Raw genomic sequence first — 9,657 nt, forward strand, 5'->3', positions numbered from 1 at the left:
GATTATTGAGCAGACAGTTGTCCGCAGCCTAGAAAGCCAGTGCTTCTAATCCCTAAGCCAGATTCTTGGCTGCCTTTTCAGCTGCCTCTTTAATATTCTTGGTTGCTTTGTAAATCCATTTCTTCCCCTGCAAAAATGAGCTTAAATCATTTGTCCAAACTGAAGCTCTCATGCTGTTTGGAAGGGCTGCCTTTGCTAGTGAGGTTTCTGAAAAATGACAGCTGTCCTGAAAACAGAGGAAGCTGGGCTGGAAGCGCTGTCCTTCTCCAGGCAGGTGCTCTTGCCCTGGAGAGAGGCAGGGCTGTCCCTGGCATATGAAATCCTGCCCCCTCTTCCAACTCCTCCCTCTTCTGTTCCACCGCTTCCCCCACCTCTACAGAGTCATTTTCAGGTGTCAGCATGACTTATTTGTCCTGACCTTTTCATCCCCTGAGGTATTTAAATGCTCCATGAAAATTTTCTTCCCTTCCGTGATCATCATGCAACAAATGGGGAAATCTTTGTCAGAGCAACCTGGGAGCATGCATAGTATGGTTGAAAAGGATAAATTGAAAGAAGACCGGGTGAGCTGTTATTCACTCACTTCTTTGGGCTTGGTTTCCTCATCTGGAAACCGAGATAGGCTGAGGTAAGAGTCGCCACCATGCAGGGAGGGCTGACACGCCAGCTACTGCGCAGTGGCCTCACACCTACAACCCCACAAAGCACCCTAGGCAGTTGGAGGTGTCTTCTCCTATCACACTCGAGGAAGCCTAGCCTCGGAGTGGTGGTCACATTCCTGAGGGCACCATAAGAAGCCGAGTCAGAACTCAGTCTCTGACACCGGAGTCTCCCCTTGACCTTGTTGCTGAAGTGATCGAGTGACTTGGCACTGCTGCAGCGGAAAGGGCTCCTCCAGATGGGTTTTTTTTCACGGACGCCCACACCCCCAGAGCTGATTTGGGGGAAATCATCGCCAGTCTGAGGACCCAAGGTGTGTGCTTGGGATTTTGTGTGCATGAAATGTCACAGACAGGACAGAGCAGGGTGAAGAGCAGCCTTGGTCCTCAGGAAGCCTCGCCAGCCTTTTCTCAGAAAGACAGCTGAATGAGTCAGAAGACAGATTTCAGCAGCAACTCCTCCACCACCAGCCCTCTGGCAAGTTACGGCACCTCATCAGTTGAATGGGAATGATCCCCACCCCTCAGATGTGCTGACAACACTGGTGACCAAGACATTCACGCGGGCCAGGATGCCCGGCACACAGCAGGTGCTCAGTGTATGCTGATGGGGTTCAGAGAGAAGATGTGTGTGTTGGCAAGAGCTGTTGTCTTCCTGACTCAGGAACCAGGCTAGGTTAAGGATTCTTTTTTTTTTTTTTTTTTTAATTTAGGTATACTTGATTTACATGTTGTGCCAGTCTCTGCTATACAGAAAAGTGACTCAGTTATACACAGAGAGACTTTCTTGTTTTATATCCTTTTCCATTATGGTTTATCCCAGGAGACTGGATATAGTTCCCTGTGCTCTACAGTAGGACCTTGTTGTTTATCCATTCTAAATGTAATAGCTTGCATCTACCAACCCCAAACTTCCAGTCCATCCCTCTCCCTCTCCCCCCTCCCCCTCCCCCTTGGCAACCACAAGTCTGTTCTCTATGTCTGCAAGTCTGTTTCTGTTTTGTAGATAGGTTTATTTGTGCCGTATTTTATTTTATTTTTATTTTTTATTTTTGCAGTACACGGGCCTCTCACTGTTGTGGCCTCTCCCATTGCGAGCACAGGCTCTGGACACGCAGGCTCAGCGGCCATGGCTCACGGGCCCAGCCACTCTATGGCATGTGGGATCCTCCCGGACTGGGGCACGACCCCATGTCCCCTGCATCGGCAGGCGGACTCCCAACCACTGCACCACCAGGGAAGCCCTCTTTATTTTTTTTAATTAATTTATTTACTTATTTATTTTTGGCTGTGTTGGGTCTTTGTTGCCGCATGCAGGCTTTCTTTAGTTGCAGCAAGCGGGGGCTACTCTTCCTTGCGGTGCGCAGGCTTCTCATTGCGGTGGCTTCTCATGTTGCAGGGCCCGGGCTCTAGGCACCTGGGCTTCAGTAGTTGCGGCATGTGGGGTCAGTAGTTGTGGCTCACAGGCTCTAGAGCACAGGCTCAGTAGTTGTGGCCCATGGGCTTAGTTGCTCCGCGGCATGTGGGATCTTCCTGGACCAGGGCCGGAACCCATGTCCCCTGCATTGGCAGGCAGATTCTTAACCACTGCACCACCAGGGAAGTCCCCTGTGCCATATTTTAGGTTCCATGTATAAGCGATATGATATGGTACTTGTCTTTCTCTTTCTGACTTACTTCACTTAGTATGATAATCTCTGGTTGCATCCATGTTGCTGCAAATGGCATTATTTCATTCTTTTTTTATGGCTGAGTAGTATTCCATTGTACATATGTATACCACATCTTTATCCATTCATCTGTCGTTTGACATTTAGGTTGTAAGGATTCTTTTTTTTTTTTTTTTTTTTTTTGCGGTACACGGGCCTCTCACTGTTGTGGCCTCTCCCATTGCAGAGCACAGGCTCCGGACGCACAGGCTCAGCGGCAAATGGCTCACGGGTCTAGCCGCTCCTCGGCATGTGGGATCTTCCCGGACCGGGGCACGAATCCGTGTCCCCTGCATCGGCAGGTGGACTCTCAACCACTGCGCCACCAGGGAAGCCCCGTAAGGATTCTTAACCTGAAGATCTCCTAGAAGTCTGTGGACCTCTGAAATTGTATGCAGAATTCTTGTTTTTGTATTTTCATAATTAGGTTCCACATACATTATCTTATTTATTCTTCTCAATAACCATGTGGAAGTAAGTACTATTATTATCTCCATCTTATGTCTATGCACTTTGAGGCTCATACACCTGTGAATGGCTGAGCCTGGTCCGTGGCTCCACACCTCAGCCTCCTGCCACCGCACCAATTGTTTTGACACTTTGCTGGGAGAAGGGAAAGATTCTCAAGGCACTCGTGCGATATGGAGCAGCCTGAATGAACAGAGCAGAATTCGAGTAGGTTTGCTCTGTCACAGTGAAGGGCCTGGGTCAGGAGTGCTGCCTCAGGGTAAGACCGTTTTCTGTGTCGTTTTTCTTTCTTGCTTCCTTGCTATGGGTGTGAAAGCACCAACGGACTGGATTTGCAAAGCTCGTAGAACCACCCCTGGTCCAGAAGGACGAGTTACTGTGGGAGAGAGGAGTCAGTTCCCCCCCACCCCGGTTCTGGAAAGGGTGGCAACAGGAGGCTCTGCCTCACGGTCGTCCCTCTCAGGCTGCAGCTTCATACGTCTAATGGCTTTGCGTTATTCATAACCCCAGAGGGAGTGCTGCGCTCCTGACGTCTTGGGAATGTGGCAGCTCTGTGTTTAGAGTCATCCAGGGCAATGTGATGGTGAGCTGCTCTCACAGAATGGCCTCTTTCAGGTGCCCAGTCTGGATGAGCTGCCCCCAGCAGAGAGCAGAAGGGAGGAGAAAGACAAGGTGTCAGAGGGCAAGGGCAAGACAAGACTTAAGCTCCGATACTGTGCCGGTAACTCAGGCTGAATAGATCTGCACTTTGGGGGTAAAATCTCTGTAGAGCAAGTTATTACATTGTACGGTGTCCCTTAAAGACTTTTGAGACAAGTCGCTCTTGAGTTTAGAGCTAGGAGATAATTTTGCTTCCTATTTAGCAGGTCTGCATTCTTCTACTAGGTAAGAAATGCTTCATTTTCTACTGTTTCCTTTCTGCCCTGGCTGTGAGGAAGCTCGCCTTATGTTCACTTGCTATGCTTTCCTCTGCCATGGTTTCTTAACAAAATTCTTACTCCACCTCATCCGAACTCCGCTGTTGTAATTTTAGTGTTTTTGTGCGCGGATGTGTGTTGCAAACTGCCTTGAGTCTATTTTGGAAAAGAAGTGGGGAGTGGAGAAAGGGCTAATTATGTGGCGTAGGAGGTCAGACTGCAGAGAAGAGGGTAGCTTTGTGGAGGAGGTGGATCAGGGTGGCTTGGTGGAGGGAGGATGGGCGTTCCAGGCAGAGGGCACGGCCCGAGGGAAGGTACAGAGACCACTGGTGCTCACTGGCAGCTTTTACCTAGTGAGTCCCTAGAATTCTTGGGAAATCTACAACTGGTTGGAAATAGTGTTTTTCAAACCAAGCATAGGGACCACAGAAGGGAAGTTTTTCAGCTCAAGAGTAGTGTCGAGGGACTTCCCTGGTGGTCCAGTGGCTAAGACTCCATGCTCCCAATGCAGGGGGCCTGGGTTCGATCCCTGGTCAGGGAACTAGATCCCACATGCCACAACTAAGAGTTGGCATGCCGCAACTAAAGATCCTGCACGCGGCAATGAAGATCCCGCATGCCGCAACTAAGACCCAGCGCAGCCAAATAAATAAATATGAAGAAGAAGAAGAATGTCGAGAACACAGAAGAGCAGGAAACAAGGACATGTACACATAGGGTTGAGAGCCCACCGTAAGCTTAGCCCACATGCCATCCTTCTTCCCTCTTCTCCCAAACTCTCCGCATTGGTGCTTTGACCATGAATTGGGTGATCCTTTTGCTGTGGGACTGAAGTGGAGGAAGTCCCTCAGTTTTACTGTCAGCTCAGTGTTCAGTCATGTGCCTAGTGGTGTGGACATGGGTTTGGGGATGACAAAGATGACCTGTAGTTAGATCTTGGCACTGACTGTAGCTCACTTGTGTACCTTGGGGAGACGCTTAATTGTGAAGCCTCAACGAACCCATCTATAAAATGAGGATCATAGCATCCATCTGTGGGTGGGCAGAGTCAATGTGAATTGAAAAATAGCGGCTGCCCAATAAATGACCCTTTTTTTCCTGCTTTCCCATGGCCGCTTGCTGAGGATAAAAGGACCTTACCGTAGCTACCAGGTGTTTCAGAATGCCTACTTCACCCGTTCCTATTCCCCACTGCTGCCTCCATCCCCCTTGGCTACTGCACCAAACCAGGACAGGCTGCTTTTCACTGCAGTGTTTGCTGAAACCACCTCTTGGGCTGGCCATACCTGTTCTTATTCTACAGACCACTCGATGGCTGCCTGCAGGAACTGCCCTTGAAGGCAAAATGAGAGGGAGTGCAAAAGAGCATGATGGGAGAGATCTGTGTGCTTCCAAGGCAGGGGCACCAGGGAGGTGCCGGACTGGGCTGAAAATTGCCCTAAAGGAATGAGAGCAGTACCTCAGCATCGTGGTTGGCACGATCAAACAGGTTCACGTATATCAGGGGCTTTAGAACATTGAGGGCCTGTGTGCTCAGTATCTGTTCCCTAGCTGGCTCTGGCTCAGCAGTTCCACTTTGTTAAACATCCTAAGGAAATGACTAAATATGTGCAGCGTTTGTATGACAGGGTAAGAATTGGAAACAACCTAAATTTCCAGCAACAGGGGGGATAGGCTATGATTCATTCATGGGATGAAATAGTATGCGATCGTGAAATCATTCCAAGACAGAAAAATTTCATGATAAACTATTGAGTGAATAAACAAAGGTTATTAAACAATAGAGAATGGGTCCATTTTTTTTAAGTAAACATTTTATTTAGGAATAATTTTAAGTTTACAGAAAGGTTCCAACAATAGTACAGAACGTTTGTGCATACGCTTCACCTAGCTTCCCGTAATAACATCTTTTTTTTTTTTAATGTTACCATCTTACATAACTATGGCACATTTGTCAAAGCTAAGAGATTAACATTGGTACATTATTAGACTCTGACTTTATTTGGTTTTCACCAGTTCTTCCACTAGTGTTCTTTTTTTTTCTGTTTCAGGATCCAACCCAATATACCACATTGCATTTAGGTGTTTTTTGTTCTTAAGTTTATACACATAGAAAAAGCATCTGGAAGGTTATAGATGAAAATATTTTAACTGTGATCATAGCTGAGTGTTGGAACTAAGGAGTTTTTCTAAATTTTTTCTTGGGTCTTCTCATATTTCTGTGTTTAATGTATCGCATACTTAACAAAAACTAAAAATGCCTTCAGGCTGAGCTGGTGCCCTCTCCGATTACTCCTAGTATGGCTGTGCTGTGTTGTGATTATTTGTTCATTCGTCCTTCTCTTCAGACTGACCTCAAAAGGAGGGGTCGTGTCTGCTTCATCCCCCTTTCCCCATCTTGAAGCACGGGTGGAGGCACTGAATTACTGAATTCTGGTTGAATGAATGAGTAAAGTCAGAGAAGTTTATTGCTACCAGCTCTCACAACTAGTCTTAGCACTCTCAACTCAAGGAAATCCCAGGCTTATGTTTCTCCAGTTAAGTGACCCCTGGCAGAAGTACTGGACCTTTTTTTAAAGTTTGCAGTCCCAGAGTTGACTCTCGTGCCCATTACTGAATGAATCGCTGTGGCCAGGGGCATGGAATATACCAATCAGCCAGGCCTAGGTCAGTTGATCAGCCCTTTAGATGGTGTCCAAAGAAAAGTCAGAGTTCTACGATCCAAAGGAGTGGCGATGGATGCTAAGCAGGTTAAATACAACATCAGAGTCAGCTCCCAAAGCAGTCATTCAAATCCCTGATTCCTTCCACCAGACTATAAACTTGAGGGTAGGTCCACATCAGTACTGTTCATTGCTAAATCCCTAACAGCTAGCATAGCACTTGGTATGTAGCAGGGACCTAATCAATATGTAAGTGAATAAATACATCTCTCAGTAAACAAAATTGTTCAACTAGATGGTGTTTGAATCAGGATGATTGTAGTTGCAAATAACAGAAAACTGGCTTTAAAAAGGAAATTTGTTTCGTGCAACTGAAAATTCTAGTGGAGCGTGACGGGCATGATTTGATCAGGACTCTATTTCTCTGCTAGTCCCCTAGCTCTGTACTCTCAGTATCATCCTCAGGCTGGCTTCTCTCATGACAGCAAAATGGCTGCAGTACTTCCAGACCTCACATCTATGCTCTATACCATCTGGAGCCAGAGAGAGCATCTGTATCCCAGAATTTCCAGCAAGATTCACTGTGGACTGAATAAGGTAATCGGCCCACTTGTGAATCGGCCATTACGGGCAGGGGTTATTTATTGGCTTAGCTTAGATCGTGTGCCTTACCCTTAGAATGGGGGGCAGGAGGGAGTAGAATCAGCTTCCCTGAAACCATATGTATTCCCAGTGGGTATTGAGACTTTGGAGAAAGGGAAAGCAGTCTAGATCCTGGAGATGTAACAAACAGGAATCTGACTCAATCGCTGAATTGTGTGGCATAGACAAGGGCTGCAGAAGTTAAGAGAGGGCAGTGAGTGAGGGTTGCAGCAACCAGAGAAGGGAGCCTTCACCGAGGAGGAGAAGAGACGGAACTAAACCCTGAGATGAACGATTTAGGCAATGGGGAGTAATGGGGTGGGTGAAGAGGAGGGAAGGACCTCCCATGAAGATGTGATGAGCCTTTCCATGTGCCAGACTTCATGCTAAATCCTCTGTAGGCATTATCTCAATTAATCCCCACAGCGACGTGCAAGGTTAGTGTCTTCATCATCTCCATTTTACAGATGAGAAGCTGAAGCCCAGAGGACACACAGTAAGTGTTGAAGTTGGGACTTGGACCCAGCTTGTCTGGCTCTGGAGCCGTGATACAAGTGAGTGAAAAGGACCAAGTCACCTGAGAACCCTGTGCACTAGTGGAGTGGCCTGACCTCAAAGGTAGTGAAGAGTGTAAAGCTAGGCTCCAGAGTCTCGTCTCCCAGCCTGTGTTCATGCTGTCTCCTCTACCTGGAATTCCTTCTCCACCTACCTTTTCAAATCCTACTTCTTCGTGGCCCAGTTCAAGGCCTGAGCCCCATAATATATGATAATGCCTAGCTGTGTGAATTGCATGAGACTGTCTTCCCACTAGCCTTCTGTGAGCTCCTCACAAAAACTGCACTTCATCTTCGTTTTGGGGAGGCTGGACACAGTGAACTGCCCTTTACAGTTGCCATGGTGACCTCCTCTGAGGGCTGGAGAGACATCATAGACACAGAATGATGGAGCTCTCAGATTTGCCTTATCTAATCCTCTCACTTTATAGGGAGAGAAACAGGCCAGAGAGGTTGGGACTTGCCCAAGGAAGCAGTTGAGTATAGGACCCAGGAGTCTGGGATTCCAAAATGATATGACTTGAAGAACATTGTTAGCTCTGGAGCCAGACTGAGCTCAAATCCCAGCTTCTCTGTGCCCAGGCTGTGTGACCTGGGCAGGTCACTTTACCTCTCTGAGCTTCATTTCTCTCAGCTGTGTAGTGGGGTTGTAATGGAGCCTACCTCCCAGGGCTGTTGTGAGAAATAAATTAGACAGCCCTAATAGAGTTTCCAGCACACGATGGCTCTGCAGGAACTGAGGGCTTTTGTTATAGGAGTTATGAGACATGGTGACACCAACCCCACCCAGCAGGGCCTTTGGAGTTCTTTCCTCTTCCACATCCTAGTCCACACGTCTTCCCTTCAGAGCAGCTGAGAGACAAAAAGGAAGTTGCTCTAACTTTGGGGTGGGGGTGGGCCAGAGTCCCCCGCCTTGGGATGCTGGCTTGGGCTACTATGACTCCCTTGTAGGTCAGAGCCCTCCCCTGCCCCTTGCTGCCTCACTGGCCTGAGGCCACCAAAGCCAGGCCCTGAGCCTCCGCTGCTTTGGCCTCAGGCTGGCACAGGTGTGGGGAAGCTGCAGAGCTGGGCGGGCTTGGGCTGGAGCCGGACCAGAGTCGCAGCCTGCAGCAGCAGCAGTGTGGTCCCTCACATGCTGTGCTCCAGACCAGCAGGACAATAGGAATGACAGCACTGGGCAGACACCCAGAATGCGAGGTCCTTTGTCTCTGGGGTGGAGGTGCTCCCAGGGCCAGAGAGTACAATCCCAGGACTGGACCACCCCCGCTCCCATCCAAAAGACATACCAGGTAATCCCCTTTGAGAGTCCCCACCCAACCCCTGCTCCTGCGCATATGAGCCCCTGACCCCCCAGGTTCTGCTTCTCCCTGCCTGGGGGATGGTAGACAAGTCATTTCACTCCTGTGCGCTTCCTCCCCTGTACCACGGGGATAATGATGCCTTCTTCAGAATTAATAGAATCCCATATGTGAGAGCGTCCCTTGATAGGTCTTCACACAGTGGATGCTCAATATACGTTTCTCTTCTCCTCTCTCAGCTGTGCCATTGCCAGGGCAGCAGGGATCAGAACCAAGGCATGGTTCCTTTGAAAGTTTGCCAAGTTCTGACCATGGCTGTCTGAAGTCATGCCTTCCGTCCCCACCGGATGGACTCCCAACACCTGGGCTTGGTCCTGGTTCTGCCCCTTACTAGGCAGCCTTTATGTATCATTCACATTTTATGAGCCTCAGTTTCCTCATCTGCAAAATAGACACATTCATTGATTCGACAAATTTACTCTTGTCTGTACTGGGCTCTGGGGACCAAGAAACAAAGATGAATGAGACTGCTTGCCTTCAAGGACCTCACAGTCTAGTAGGGGAGACAAATGTAAAATCAGAGACACATGGCGGGAGCAGTAAGAACACAGCAGGGAGCAACCAGCTTAGCTCAGGTGGATTGGGGAAGCCCTCAGAGGAGGGGACATCTGAGTCACACCTTGAAAGGTGAGTAGAAATTTGCCATGCAGCCACTGGGGACAGGTCTTGTGTCAAATGTGTTTTATT

This window comes from Tursiops truncatus, chromosome 1, assembly GCF_011762595.2.
Source record: "Tursiops truncatus isolate mTurTru1 chromosome 1, mTurTru1.mat.Y, whole genome shotgun sequence".
NCBI classification, from domain to species: Eukaryota; Metazoa; Chordata; class Mammalia; order Artiodactyla; family Delphinidae; genus Tursiops; species Tursiops truncatus.